Below are 15376 nucleotides of genomic sequence, written 5' to 3'. Positions count from 1 at the left end.
TGGGACAAGTTCGGCTGTCTGAAGGCTTTTGGTCTAAGATGGTTACATTTCTATGGAATGTGCTAGGCCTAGCCACACTATTGCAGTGGTGGTAGACATTTCAAATTTCATTTATCCACAGCTCTGTCCTTGCTTTCAGGGATCAACCATTCAAACTGGATGACTTTATTAGAGATCTGCCTAGCTATTTACTGTCTTCCTGAGATACCCCACTGTTCCCTTGGGACACGCACTTGTGAATTATCTATCATGAAATTCTTTCATGTGTTCCCACATGCACCACGTGCAGTAGAAACTACTCAATATTGTTTGCTGTGTGGATATACTCCTTTCTTGGTTTCCAGTATTGGTGTAGGCTTTTAGTTTTTCTCTGCCTTTGTTCTCTTGATTATTTCTGTAGTTTCTGAGTAGGGTAGAAGAAAGGGAAGCATTGAATGTCTTAGTTGACTCAACCATATTCTTAGAACTTTTTAAGCTATATTTTCCAATTCATTTTATGAATCAAGAAGAAAAAACTTATAAAACTCTGTGCAATGACAGGTCAAAAATAAAATCATAGAATATTCTTAGTTATACTACTTATGAAGAACTCCAAAGAACATTAGTCATGTGTTAATATAATAAAACCATAACCAAGTAGGATTTATTCTAGAAAATGGTTAAATGTTAGAAACCCTTTTAATATAATTAAATCCTATACTGTCATATCAAAAGAGAGAAACTATATTATCAGCTCAATTGATGCCAAAAATATATATAGTTGAAAAAACTGAATATTTGCTATCTAATACATTCTATAGTTTCTTACAATAGTAGGACATTTCCTGATATTGGATTAAAAATAAATAAATGAATGATACAGACTAAGAAGTCTGGCAATAGACTCCTATATAGTGCATTTAGTTATTTATTAGGTTATAAATAAGCTATGTCAAAGCAGCAAAGAATTTCATTTGATAAATGGTCTTTGGACAATTGGTTAAGTATTTGGAAAATAATAAATAAAGATCTACCCCACAAGACATACCAAATGAATTATGTCTGTTGTAAAAAACAAACCAGAATTATAGAAAAAAATGTAAGTAAAGATTTATTTGATATCAGAGTGGGATAGCTTTTCTAAACCTAAAACTATGGAAGAAAACATTAAGGGAAATATTGATATATTTGATCACACAGCAGAGTAAACACAACTATGCATTAAGAATATAAAAATTAAATAGCCAATGATAAGCTGGAAAAATATTTGCAGCAAGGAAAGAAGTAACAGTCTTAATGTATGAAGAATTCTTTCAAATCAATCAGAAAGAAAAAAAAAATTCCCCGAAGAAAAATATACCAAGGACACAAAAGCAATTAAAGAGAGGAGAAAAACAAAACATACACATAACATATATGAAAAGAACTTAACTGTATTCACGATCTAATGCTATTAAGCCATGGTACCAATCCAGCTTATTAAACAGAGATTCCCAGTGCAAAACAGCATCCCTGTTTTGTTCTGGTTAATATAAAGGATCTAGATTACCCTGGGCATTTGCCTGCTGTCTGATGTTGAACACTGGTGAGGGACCTACTATTGATACACCCTGAGAATTTTAATAAAAGCTGAGATTCCTTAGAAAGCCCAAATTTGTCAGTATCTATGAGTGGATGCAGAAGTTTATTAAATGCTTAGGGCCTAAATAAAGAAGACAGAAGGGGCCATGTCTGAACAAATGAGAGCCCATTTATCATGTCCCTCTGATAGTGCTTCCTCTGCACTTGTTTCTTGGTCATATGATTTCAGGTCAGTGCTGGGGTGAGGGTGAAGGGAGGGAACTGGTGAATTTCTGTTTAAGGCAGCTCTGAGTAAACCACTCTTCTGACTCATCCTTACACCAGGCTTTTGACTGACTCATAGCTCATGGGGGCTGTCACACAGCCAATTAAATCTCCTGAGATGCCAACCTGCCAAATATTCCTTGCTTAGTCACAGCTATGAGGGAGGGGGGTCATGGAAGCAAGAGATAGCTTTGGTTGAAATCTCAGGACTGGAAAGTCATCATCTAAACTTAAGATGACCACCAAAAGACCCTGGGATGCTCACAATAGAGATTTCCAATCATAAAATAGTGTGCCAGGGGAAAATGCAACCCTTTCAATGGTCTTCAAAAGTAAACAGCTAAATAACATACAGATATCAGAATGATTAAAATTGTACCGAAGCATGATCTAAGTATATACAAAATGATTGATTTTAAACTTTATCTTACGTAGGAAAAAAACTGCATCACACAGAAAGTTTGTAGAAGAGTAACAATGTAGGTGGCATCAAGAGTAAAACTACATGGAATGCAATTTAACCATACGGAACATGTAAAAGAAGCACATACTACTTGGGTATTTAGAAACGCAGGCTTTATAATTTCTCCTCTAAGTGGCACATCTTTAGAGTATATATAGTGTGACTAATTTCCGAGGTCATTTTGACCTTTACTTCCTAGAGCATAGCGTATTATTCTTCTGTAAAGAAGTTCATAGTTTAATGGATAAGGTGTCAGGGAATTAAAAAAATGAGACTAAGCAAGAATACCCTGGTTCTTGGGCTCTCTGTTATAAATAATGCTCTCATTAAAATTCTGCCTTGGAAGAAAGGCAAGTCCATTAGTCTGGGAGCTAATTTTTACTGGCTCCTTAGATGCATATTAAAAATTCAGCTTTTATAATTGCCAGTCATCAACCACCTAGTCGATGCTGTTCTTGAAGTTTTTAATTATTTACTTCATTTGCATAGACACTCCAATTTATGATCAACCATTTAGTTATCGAGGGACAGTTTAGTAGTTTTTCTTTTACGTTTTTATTTATCTCTTTTGTATTCCTAGGAAAAGCTCTGAGTCAGACCTTGCACTGCAATGACTCTTATTAGGAAATAAAAACTATGGCCACCTCCATGAATACTACATGGAAACCATGGTTACTGATAGAACTTAGGCAAATTAGGGTTTTATTAGAACAAATAAAGGCTCTATGTCCGGTTAAAATATGCTCTTTCTGAGTTCAGCATAATGGTTTGTGTAAAATATCTAATAGCACAGTGCACACCAATAGTGCTTATTTTCTGTAATTTCCTTTTAGGAGTGGATCTTTCCAGGAAAATAATAACAAAAATGGCAACTGAGCAACTAAAATACATTCCCAGGCTATTTTTCATCCCAATATTTTCATGCTCTCGTTAGGAATCTGTGTCATTGTTTCCATTTTAAATAATATGATTGGAAGACTCCAGAAATTAAGCAACAGGCTTCAATGTCATAAAAGCCAATGACTGTTGTGGGAATAAGTTGTGTTTCATCCTTGTACCACAGGACATTTTCTGTTATAGTGCAGGGCTTGTATACAGATTGGATGTTCTCTCTTAACTTTCCCCTCAAAAATGAGAATTAAGCTCTAATTTGAATTCTATTTACAAAGGTTCATATTATTTTTATAGTTTTGCATCTTCTCCATGTAACTACTTACTTTCTAATTACTGAAGAATGTTTCATACTATCTCTTTGTCCCACTTATAGATCATGTGGGTGTGATATTTGGTGGTAATGATGCGAGAGAATGAGGAAGAAACTAGGGGCAAAAAACACACAAACAAAAACACCAGGAAGGCGCATCTAATATCAAATATTTAGAACATCTGATAGCATAAAAAGTTACTTCAATAAAGTTCTGACAAATTCCATCTTGAAGAGGCTCTGATGTATTCAAATCCAGACAGATATTTTACTAATATTTTAATCAATATGATACAGTATTCATGACTAACATTGCCATAACTTTAGTTTTTTTCAGAGAGAAATATACACACATACCTATGTGCATAAAATTCTCTTTTCATATCTTTGCTTAAGACTTGAGTGCATTTCCTAAATTTACTCATCAGGAGTACCTTGTCTGAATCCCCCCTAATTTAGGGAAAGTGCACTTTCCCTTGTTCCTGGGGACAGGTGTCACAGACATTCTGGCTGTATATCTGTGGTAGAGCCCATCCTCCCCCAAATCTAATCAAATCTGACTTATAACATTCGATGTTCACTCTAAGATCCATTGTGTGCCGCCCGATGTTTGAAACAATATATGTATTTTCTAAGAGAGTGGAATATTGAAAAGATTTCATTTCCCCCTCCCCTAAGAAACAACTCAATTATTGAATACAACCACTGCTTTGTCTATCATTTGTGTTCTGCTACCGGCTCTGGCAGCAATAAAAGTGATTGATTTGTAATCACTGGTCTTATTGCTCTCCCTCCCTCTGTACTATCTGGAGGCTCTCTTCACATCGAATGCTGAAAAGTTAATGTGAATGGAGCCAAGCAGCATCACCTGGAAAGTGCGGAATTGATTACCAAGCCTTTCTGTGCTAGAAAACTTTGGTGCCATTGTGTCCAAAGCTCCTGGTGTGCAATCTGCTGAAAACCCCCAGAGAGCGTGGTGGGTGAAGGACAACAGTGTAACAAAGGATGACAGTTCTGGAAATTACAAAATCACTCCTTCCTAATGCAGGCAAACTTAGTACCTGAAAATAATTTTTCCCTGAAAACTTGAAATCAAAGAATAATTTTGATTTATTTTTCCTTTCTGCTTTTCTGTTTCTCATTTCTAGTAAGACATCCATCTAAATTCACACAGTTATCAATATAAGTTTTATCATGTTCTACTTCTATAATATAGATGTTATGTTTTCTCCCCTGTGCCATCCTTATTCTGTATATTTTTTTAAAAATAGATTATTGCAGTTTTTTTAATTTTTTGATATTTCAGTAGACAAAATATATTTATTTTAACTGGATTTTGTTCTGTAAATATTGCTCTATCCTAGGCACTTGAAGGAGAAAAACTTAACCTATTGTACTTGTCCAGAGTTCAAGATCAATAAGGAAATGCACGATAACAACTATAATAAAGATGGGAAGTAGATATGCAGTAAATAGAGGTATGAATAAAGTTTGATGGAAATAATTATTAGTTGGGAGTGAAATGGGGGAGACTAGGAAAAGCATCATGAGAGAGATGACATTTTTTCTGAGCTTTGATGCTTGAGGAGAATTTTGATGACAAAGGAAGGACCATGACATTTTAGACAAGATTTAGTGTGAGATGATGCTTGGCCATTTGGGGCAGTCATAAGGTGCTCTTTATGATTGTAATTCAGGTGTATGGAAAGGTGGGCCAGGAAGGGTGGCTGGGGCAAGATTCTGGGATTCTTTAATTTCATGTGGAAGTTTTAGACTTTAGTTTTTTAGGTGATATAGAATTAATAAGATTTAAGGACAGATCCATGTTCTAAGAAGATAAATCCAGTGTCCACAGGAAGGGAGAATAAGTCAAATGGACTTCTAACATGAGGAAAATCTTTTGAAGGTGATTTCATTAGTTCTAGCAACAGATGATGATCTGTACTGGTGAAGTGGTAGAAAGAATGAAAAGATGGGGTGAACTTGAGAACAATTACATGCATAGCATACAGCATGACATGATATTTTGAAAGTGGTTGACAAGGTTTAGAGAAAGGAGTGGGTCAAAGAGAAACTAAAGCCTTATCAGTTTGCTTGACTAGGCCCAAGTGAAAATTCAAAGGCGAAGACAAGTCTTCCATTTTAATGGAGAAGAATGAACAGCTCATTATATCTGGCCTTTAGACAGTGTTTTATATTTTAACTGTACCCTCAAATATTTCAAAATGCATAAAATTACCAGAGAAAATAAATAATTTTTTATCAGTTATACAAACTCAGGTGATCTGTTTTTTTTTTTTAAATCAGTAGAGGTAAATTATTATTATTATTATTTATTTATTATTATTTTTTTTAGGCCTCACTGTGTAGCATGCGGGATCTTAGTTCCCCAACCAGAGATCGAACCTGTACCCCCTGCATTGGGAGGGCGGAGTCTCAACCACTGGACTGCCAGGGAAGTCCCTTATTACCTACTAAAAGTATTCAAAAATATATGTCTATCCAGTGACACCTCAGATAGATTATGGAATATCCTGGCACTTTCCAGCTTTATCTATTGTTTAGAACTGATTCCAGTCTAATAAATTTTAATTCTCTTTATTTATCTACTCCACTTTGAATTTCTAACAGCTCTCCATACCATTTGCTTCTGCTCTTTCCTCTTTGTAAAGTTTTTTTTTCTTTCCCTGTAAAGATGTAGATTATTACAATAGACAAACATTTCCTCATTTCATTAATTCAGAATATTTATTGTGTGTCTATTCTGTTCCAGTTGCTGTTCTAAGTGTTGTGATATAATATTACACATGTCAGTTTCATATAACTAACTTAAAATAGATTTTAGGTCAAAATCCCTTTGTAATTTTAGGACTTTTTTTTTTTTTTTTTTTTTTTTTTTGTGGTACGCGGGCCTCTCACTGTTGTGGCCTCTCCCGTTGTGGAGCACAGGCTCCAGATGCACAGGCTCAGCGGCCATGGCTCACGGGCCCAGCCGCTCCGCGGCATGCAGGATCTTCCCGGACCGGGGCACGAACCCATGTCCCCTGCATTGGCAGGCAGACTCTCAAAGGAAGCCCAGGCCTATCTATTTTTGAAGATAATTGAAAGTCATTGGTTTCACTATGGTAAACATATTATTGGCATAATACTTGAGAACATGGGTTTGGAATGAAACCAAATACGATATTTAAATACTGACTCTAATCTCACCATCTGAGCAGACATGGGCAAGTTACCTCAACTCTTTAAACCTTAATTTTCTCATCTGTAAAAATAGGGGTAATATTGGTACCACCAACTTATAGGCTTACTGTAAGAATCACATGGGATAAAATATTTAAAGCTCTGATCATAGTGGCAATTCTAGATACTACTCGAATACTATTAAATTTCCATTTGTCAAAAGAAAAACTGATTTGAAAATGTGCCCTTTCTAAAGTAATAAAATAAAAACTGTTTTAAATAGTCCCTCTTTCCTTCGGGGTATATATGTATTTTTTAATTCAAGCCATAGTTGCTACTTGTATGAAACACAAATCAGTTATATTACTGCACAGTGCATTTTAACATCTTCAGTGAATTTACAAAATCCTTTTAAGAGCAGTTACAGGCTAGAAAATTGCCAGGGGGGCCATTAAAACAAATTTAAATTACTATATCCAATGGACAGCTGAAATCTGTTCATTTGTTTACATTTGATTTCTGTAATTCAGTTAGTAGGTCAACATACAATTTAACTGCAAAGACTGTGAGCTGAGGAACAGCTTATCAAATAACTTCTAGGAATTAAAATGATGGAACCCAGATGGCCCTATATATACAATCAAAAAGATGGCATAATAATACATGTATAATGAAGAGGTCTCAGAATATTTCTGGAGAAATACCTATAGTGTTATTCAATGGTGACCTCTAAGAAATGGATTTTAGCACCCTAAATGAGTTAATTTTCAGAGCAAGACAATACATGCTCATAATATTTTATAGCTATTACCACTCTTTAAACTAATACTAATGTTATGTGATATGCTATCTTAAACACAGCTACACTTATACCTACAGATGTATATTTTAATAAGCAATAAAAGGATATATGCTTAGTTCTTCAACATTGTTTTTCCTTTATCAAAGTACATTGAATATATCTCAACGTCTAATACCTGTGACTCTACATTGTTAAATGACTGCATAGTAATACACTGCATTTATTTTTTCATTCATTCAACAAAGTACTTATTGAGGAAATAGTACATACTGGGCATTTATTTGGGAAGCTAGGGATACATAAATGAACGAAACAATCCAAAGTTACTCCCCTCATGGGAGTGATTCTATTTGGGGGAGAGACAGCTAATAAAAACAATAAATAATTAATTAATGTATTATCAAAAGGTGATAAATAATATTTTAAAGCTAGAGCAGGTGAGAGGAACAGGAAATGCGAGGGTGGGGTGAGGTAGAAGGTGTCTTAAATAGAGTGGCCTGGCATGACCTCACTGAGGTGCTGACATTTGGAAAAAGACTAGAAGGAGGTGACAACACAAGCCATATACATATCTATGGGAAGTGGTCCCAGGAAAAGGAAAAGACTAATACAAAGGCCATGAGATGAAAGTATGGTGGCATGTCCCAGGAATATCAAGGAAACCAGTGTGGCTGGAAAGGAATGAGCTAGAACTGTGCTGTCCAATATGGTACCCACTAATCACACATTGCTACTGAGCTAACATAATTTTAGATGTGCTGTAAAATATTGAAAAATATTTTATTAAAATATTTATGTTAATTATGGGTTGAAATAATATATGTGATATATTAGATTAAACACAATGTCATTAAATTAATTTAACATGCTTTTAACTTTTTTAATGTGCTACTAAAAACTTTAAAATTGTATATGTGACTCACAGGACATTGCTATTGGGCAGTGTTGACTAGAAGAATGGTAGGTTCTGTGGTCAGAGTAAAAGGGAAGGGGTAGATTATGTAGGGCATTGGCTTCTAATTTATAAAATTATAAAATGAAGAGCTCTTGGTGAGACTGGACATAAGAGTGACTGATTAGACTTACCTTTTGCAAGACTCACTCTGGATACCGTGCTAAGAATAAACTTTAAGAGGACAGGAACTGGAAAAAGAACAGTTAGAAGGATATTACAGTAGGAGAGGTGGTTCCAACAATATTTTGATGAATTGGATGTGGAATCAGAAAGAGAGGAATAAAAAAAATAACTCCAAAATTTTAGGTCAGACCATCTGGAAAGATGGTACTGTCATCAACTGATATGGGAAGTGTGGTAGGAAATGCATGTTTGGGGAAGCAGTAGTGAAGATCAGGAGCTTGGTTTTAGATCTTAAGTTTAAGATACCTATTAAGTATCAAAATGGAAATTTGAGAAGACATTTGGATATATCAGTAGAGAAATCAGAGAAAAGATATATGTATGTCAACATTTTCTCTGAATTCTACATACTCTGTGTATGTGAGTGTGTAAATTTGGGAGTCATCAACATATGGGTGGTGGTATTGAAAGCCATGAGACTTGATGGAATCACCAAAGGAGTAAGTGTAAAAAAGAAGAGGCCCAAAGGCTGACGTTTGGGTGACTCCACGGTAAAGAGAAGGAGTCAACAAATAGTGAAATAAAAAGCAGACACATCAGATGAAAGTGAGGTAAAGGAGCAGAATGTTGGAGATGCTTCCAGGAAAGTTGCCAGTTGTAATTTTTTGTTTGTTCTTTTCTTAAGCTTGGAATTCATTAAGTGTCTTGCCCTTGTGTGTTTATAGTTTTAGGAAATCTGGAAATTTTTTCTTCAAGTATTTTTTCTATCCTCTCCAGCTTCAAGGACTCCCATTACACATATAATCAGCGACTTGAAGATATCCCAGAGCCCACTGATACTCTAATTTTTACAATTCTTTTTTCCGTGCATTTGGATAATTCCTATCTTTAAATTCAGTGATATTTCCTTCTACCACAACTAATCTGCCATTAATCTCATTCAGTGTACATTTCACTTCAGGCATTATAATTTTCACCTGTAGACATTTTATTTGGATCTTTTTTTATATTCTACATCTCCGTGTATCTTTTTTAATATATGGAATACAGTTATAACTGTTTTAATTAGAATAAATATTTTTGTGATCGAATTCTGACAACTGTGCCAATTTTGGGTTGATTTCAACTGATTGCTTTTTCTCCCAATTATGAGTAGTGTTTTCCTGCTTCTTTGAATGCCTGGTAATCTTTGATTGGGTAAAATATATTCAGAACTCTACCTTGTTGAGTGCTGGATTTTTTTCTTATTCCCAGTAATCCCCTTGTGCATTTTTTTTCTGGGATGCAGTGAAGTTACCTGTAAAGCTTCACTCCTTTGGGTCTTGCTTTTATACTTTGTTAGATGGGTCCAGAGCAGTGTTCAGTCTAGGGATGCTTATTTCCCACTACTGAGGCAATCCTGAGTATTGTAAAATCCAGAGTGTGGTGGTTAATTTTATGTGTCAGCTTGGCTAGGCCATGGCACCCACGTTTTGGTCAAACATCAGTCTAAATGTTTCTGTGAAGGCATTTTTATATGTGATTAGCATTTAAATTAGTACACTTTGATTAAAGAAGATTACCCTGTATAATGTGGGTGGGCCTGAAGAGAAAAAAGCCGAAGTTCCCTGAGAAAGACAGAATTTTGCCTCCAGACTGCCTTTGGACTTAAGGTGCAACATCAACCCTTCTCTGGTCTCCAGCCTGCCAGCCTTCCTGGAAGATTTTGCATTTGCTAATTCCTCTCTCTATATATTGACAGCCCCAACAATCACATGAGCTTATTCTCCCCTCTTTCTCTCAATCTCTCTTTCTCTATATGGAGATACACATACATACATATCTTCTATTGATTCTATTTCTCTAGAGAACCCTGACGAATATACTGAGTAAATACTAAGAACTTCCTGAGCACTCAACACAATGCCCCATGAATTATGAGTTTTTCAAACCTGTCTGGTTGGAATAGGCACAATTCTCAGCGCCATATGAGCTTTAGATACTATTTAACCTTTATATGGTTCCTTCCCAGACTCAAGTATTTTCCTCACATAGAATATATGTTGATCAGTACTCTGCTAAATGTTCAAGGGGGTCCCTTTCAAGATCTTTAAAGTTCTCTGTGAAGCACTCATCTCTCCAGTACTCTGCCCTGAAAACTCTAGCCATCTTGGTTTCCCTGGACTTTCAACTCCTTCCTCTCAAGTCTGCCATGTGCCACTGCTTGAAAACTCTCTCAAGGAAGTAAGCCAAGGCACTCCTCATGGGGCTCCCATCATTTGCTTCCCATCACTCAGGTATCACTGTTCATCAATTCCTGATGTCCAATGTCTTCAAAACCATCCCTTCCATCATGTGTCCCTTCACCTATATTATATTTTAATTGTCAGCATTTTACAGTTTATTTATATTTGGAAATTATTTTGACTCTTCTCATATGTAATACATCATGTACTAGAGATCCATCTTGTACTGCATCTTTCTAAATCTCTGCCTTATTCCTGCCCCTCAAAAAAGGATTCCTATTAGAATTTTGAACAGTTGTTCTGATTACATAAAGATATTTTGGGAGATCTGACCTCTTTACAATGTTAAATATCCCACTGACATTGAAAAAGGAAAACTTTTCCATTTACACAAGTCTCTTCTGTTTCCCCCAAAAATGCTATATTTTTATTATTATAAGTATTATGCATTACATATTGATTCCATTCTAAAGTTTTATGGTTTGTTCTTATTAAAAATGGTCCTTTTTCTTTTGTTATTTTTTGCTTGTGTGTTTTTGTTTGATTTTTTGGACATTTAGTAAACCATCACCTTATTGAATTTCCTTATTATTTTCAAAAAGAATTTCAGTTTATTCTCTTGGTTTTTAGAGGTGTACAGTAACACTTTCCATAATTAACAGTATTTTTGCCTCTTTCTTTTCAAAAGAAAGAACATGAACTTAAGCTCTCATCCCTGGCCCCTTGTTTCTTCTAACTCTCTGAAGTAGTTGAGAATCTAGGTATGTAAGCTGTGGATCCTCAAGGATGCATCTAATATTCTGAGGACGAGGTGGGGAAAAAAAATTTTCCTTAAGGTGAATCAATTAAAAGAAGCCTACAAATTCCCTTATCAAGGGGATACACTGGCTTTGTCTTCTTTTGAAGGTCACTCTCTTAGACTTGAAGGAAACCCAATCATCCTGCACACACCTGCATTAGGGTCTACACAGCCCCAATTTCCTGCAACTGACAGAGGAATTTTTTTTATAACCAGGTAAAATAAGGACAAGGGAAGCTGTACTTCCATGCTTTAAGAAAGAATAACCCATTTGACAGAAAATGCAACCTGAATCAAAGAGCAAAAATGATTGTGCCTTACAATTGATTCCACCACTTCCTTCTGAAAATTTGCCATGGCTCAAAACCCATAATATACCTATATGTATGAAGGCCAAGGGTACATACAATAAAAAGCAGGCAAAGAAAAAAATACTTAAAGAGTATTAGTAATCTGAGAAATGGTGAGTGAGCCAAAATTCCATAAGTAATATTTCACAATAAAGTAAAACTGATAAATGTGTCAAAACAAAACATTAATATAAAAAGAATGAGGACTGTCAAAGGGATATAGTTAAAAATTAATTTATAAGTAAATACTGATTCATAATTTATAAAATATAATGGTGGAACTGAAAAGATAAAAGGCCAAAAATAGCTCAAAACTATATTTGCAATGATAAGATTAACTGGAAGAAATAACTTAGAACAGAGAGAAGAAATACAAGAATATAAGGATCATAAGAGAAAGACAAAAGAACTGGAGGACAGATCCTAGAGATATAACATACCAACAGTGCTTAAGAAAGGAAAAAAGTAACAAATGGAGATGAAAGAATAAACAAATAATAGACTAATTCATAAACTAAAACAAAAACTTGACCCTTTGGAAGTCCCTGACTGGGATAAATCTAATATAAAAATTTTGGTAGGAGGAGCTTCAAGATGGCAGAAGAGTGAGACGTGGAGATCACCTTCCTCCCCACAAATACATCAGAAATACATCTACATGTGGAACAACTCCTACAGAACACCTATTGAACACTGGCAGAAGACCTCAGACCTCCCAAAAGGCAAGAAACGCCCCCACGTACCTGGGTAGGGCAAAAGAAAAAAGAAAAAAAAGAGACAAAGAATAGGGACGGAACCTGCACCAGTGGGAGGGAACTGTGAAGGAGGAAAGGTTTCCTTCCACACACTAGGAAGCCCCTTCAAGGGTGGAGACTGCGGGTGGTGGAGGGGGGAAGCTTCAGAGCCACAGAGGAGAGCACAGCAGCAGGGGTGCGGAGGGCAAAGTGGAAAGATTCCCACACAGAGGACAGTGCCGACCAGCACTCACCAGCCCGAGAGGCTTGTCTGCTCACCAGCCGGGCCAGGCAGGGGCTGGGAGCTGAGGCTCAGGCTTCGGAGGTCAGACCCCAGGGAGAGGACAGGGGTTGGCTGCATGAACACAGCATGAAGGGGTTAGTGCACCATAGCTAGCCGGGAGGGAGTCCGGGAAAAGGTCTGGAACTGCCGAAGAGGCAAGAGATTTTTCTTGCCTCTTTGCTTCCTGGTGCGTGAGGAGAGGGGATTCAGTGTGCCGCTTAAAGGAGCTCCAGAGATGGGAGCGAGTCGCGGCTACCAGCGCAGACCCCAGAGATGGCATGAGATGCTAAGGCTGCTGCTGCCGCCACCAAGAAGACTGTGTGCAAGCACAGGTCACTGTCCACACCTCCCCTCCTGGGAGCCTGTGCAGCCCGCCACTGCCAGGGTCCCATGATCCAGGGACAGCTTCCACTGGAGAACACACGGTGCGCCTCAGGCTGGTGCAACGTCATGTCTGCCTCTGCTGCCGCAGGCTAGCCCCACATCCGTACCCTTCCCTCCCCGGGGACTGAGTGAGCCAGAGCCCCCGAAGCAGCTGCTCCTTTAACCCCGTCCTGTCTGAGTGAAGAACAGACGCCCTCAGGTGACCTACACGCAGAGGCAGGTCTAAATCCAAAGCTGAACCTCAGGAGGTGTGTGAACAAAGAAGAGAAAGGGAAATCTCTCCCAGCAGCCTCAGGAGCAGCAGATTAAATCTCCACAATCAACTTGATGTACCATGCATCTGTGGAATACCTGAATATACAACAAATCATCCCATATTGAGGAGGTGGACTTTGGGAGCAACGATATATATATATTTTTCCCTTTTTGTGAGTGTGTATGCGTATGCTTCTGTGCGTGATTTTGTCTGTACAGCTTTGCTTTTACCATTTGTCCTAGGGTTATGTCTGTCCGTTTTTTATTTTTTGGTTTGGTTTTTTTTAGTATAGTTTTCCATGCTTGTTATCATTGGTAGATTAGTTTTTTTTGGTTTGGTTGTTCTCTCCTTTCTTTCTTTCTTTTGTTTAATTACTTAAAATTTTTTATTAAATAATTATTTTCTGTTTTTTATTTTAATAACACATTTTATTTTATTTTATCTCCTTCCTTCCTTCCTGTTTCTCTCTCTCTCTCTCTCTCTCTCTCTCTCTCTCTCTCTCTCTCTCTCTCCCTCCCTCCCTCCCTCCCTCTCTCACTCTCTCTCTCTCTCTCTCTCTCTCTCTTTCTTTTTCTTTCTTTCTCCCTTTTATTCTGAGCCGTGTGGATGACAGGCTTTTGGTGTTCCATCCAGGCACTGGGGCTATGCCTCTGATGTGGGACAGCCAAGTTCAGGACACTGGTCCACCAGAGAGCTCCCAGCTCCACATAATATCAAATGGCAAAAATTTCCCAGAGATATCCATCTCAATGCCAAGACCCACCTCCACTCAATGACCAGCAAGCTACAGTGCTGGACACCCTAGGCCAAACAACTAGCAAGACAGGAACACAACCCCACCCATTAGAAGAGGCTGCCTAAAATCAAAATAAGGTCACAGACTCCCCAAAACACACCGCCAGACGTAGACCTGCCCACCAGAAAGACAAGATCCAGCCTCATCCACCAGAACACAGTCACTAGTCCACTCCACCAGGAAGCATACACAACCTAGTGAACCAAGCTTAGCCACTGGGGGAAGACACCAAAAACAACAGGAACTATGAACCTGCAGCCTGTGAAAAGGAGACCCCAAACACCAGTAAATTAAGCAAAATGAGAAGACAAAAAAAACAAAACAAAACAAAAAACACAGCAGATGAAGCAGCAAGGTTAAAAACGCACTAGACCTAACAAATAAAGAGGAAATAGGCAGTCTACCTGAAAAACAATTCAGAATAATGATAGTAAAGATGATCCAAAACCTTGGAAATAGAATGGAGAAAATACAAGAAACATTTAACAAGGACCTAGAAGAACTAAAGAGCAAACAAACAATCATGAACAACACAATAAATGAAATTTAAAATTCTCTAGAAGGGATTAATAGCAGAATAACTGAGGCAGAAGAATGGATAAGTGACCTGGAAGATAAAATAGTGGAAATAACTACTGCAGAGCAGAATAAAGAAAAAAGAGTGAAAAGAATTGAGGACAGTCTCAGAGACCTCTGGGACAACATTAAATGCAGCAACATCCGAATTACACGGGTCCCAGAAGAAGAAGAGAAAAAGAAAGAGACTGAGAAAATATTTGAAGAGATTATAGTTGATAACTTCCCTAATATGGGAAAGGAAAGAGTTAATCAAATCCAGGAAGCAAAGAGAGCCCCATACAGGATAAATCCAAGGAGAAACACCGAAGACACATATTAATCAAATGATCAAAAATTATATACAAAGAAAAAATATTAAAAGCAGCACGGGAAAAACAACAAATAACACACAAGGGAATCCCCATAAGGTTAACAGC

The 15376-nt window shown here is 37.2% G+C and overlaps 1 protein-coding gene across 2 annotated transcripts in view; it reads right to left on the bottom strand.

Annotated features, from left to right (window-relative positions):
• The window catches only part of SPAG16 (sperm associated antigen 16), an 860968-nt gene that overhangs the window by 310515 nt on the left and 535077 nt on the right, over nucleotides 1-15376 (bottom strand). The window lies entirely within an intron of this gene.

Source organism: Kogia breviceps, chromosome 2, assembly GCF_026419965.1.
Source record: "Kogia breviceps isolate mKogBre1 chromosome 2, mKogBre1 haplotype 1, whole genome shotgun sequence".
NCBI classification, from domain to species: Eukaryota; Metazoa; Chordata; class Mammalia; order Artiodactyla; family Physeteridae; genus Kogia; species Kogia breviceps.
The sequence above is the reverse complement of the archived record's forward strand: the minus strand, read 5'-3'. Positions and strand labels throughout refer to the sequence as shown.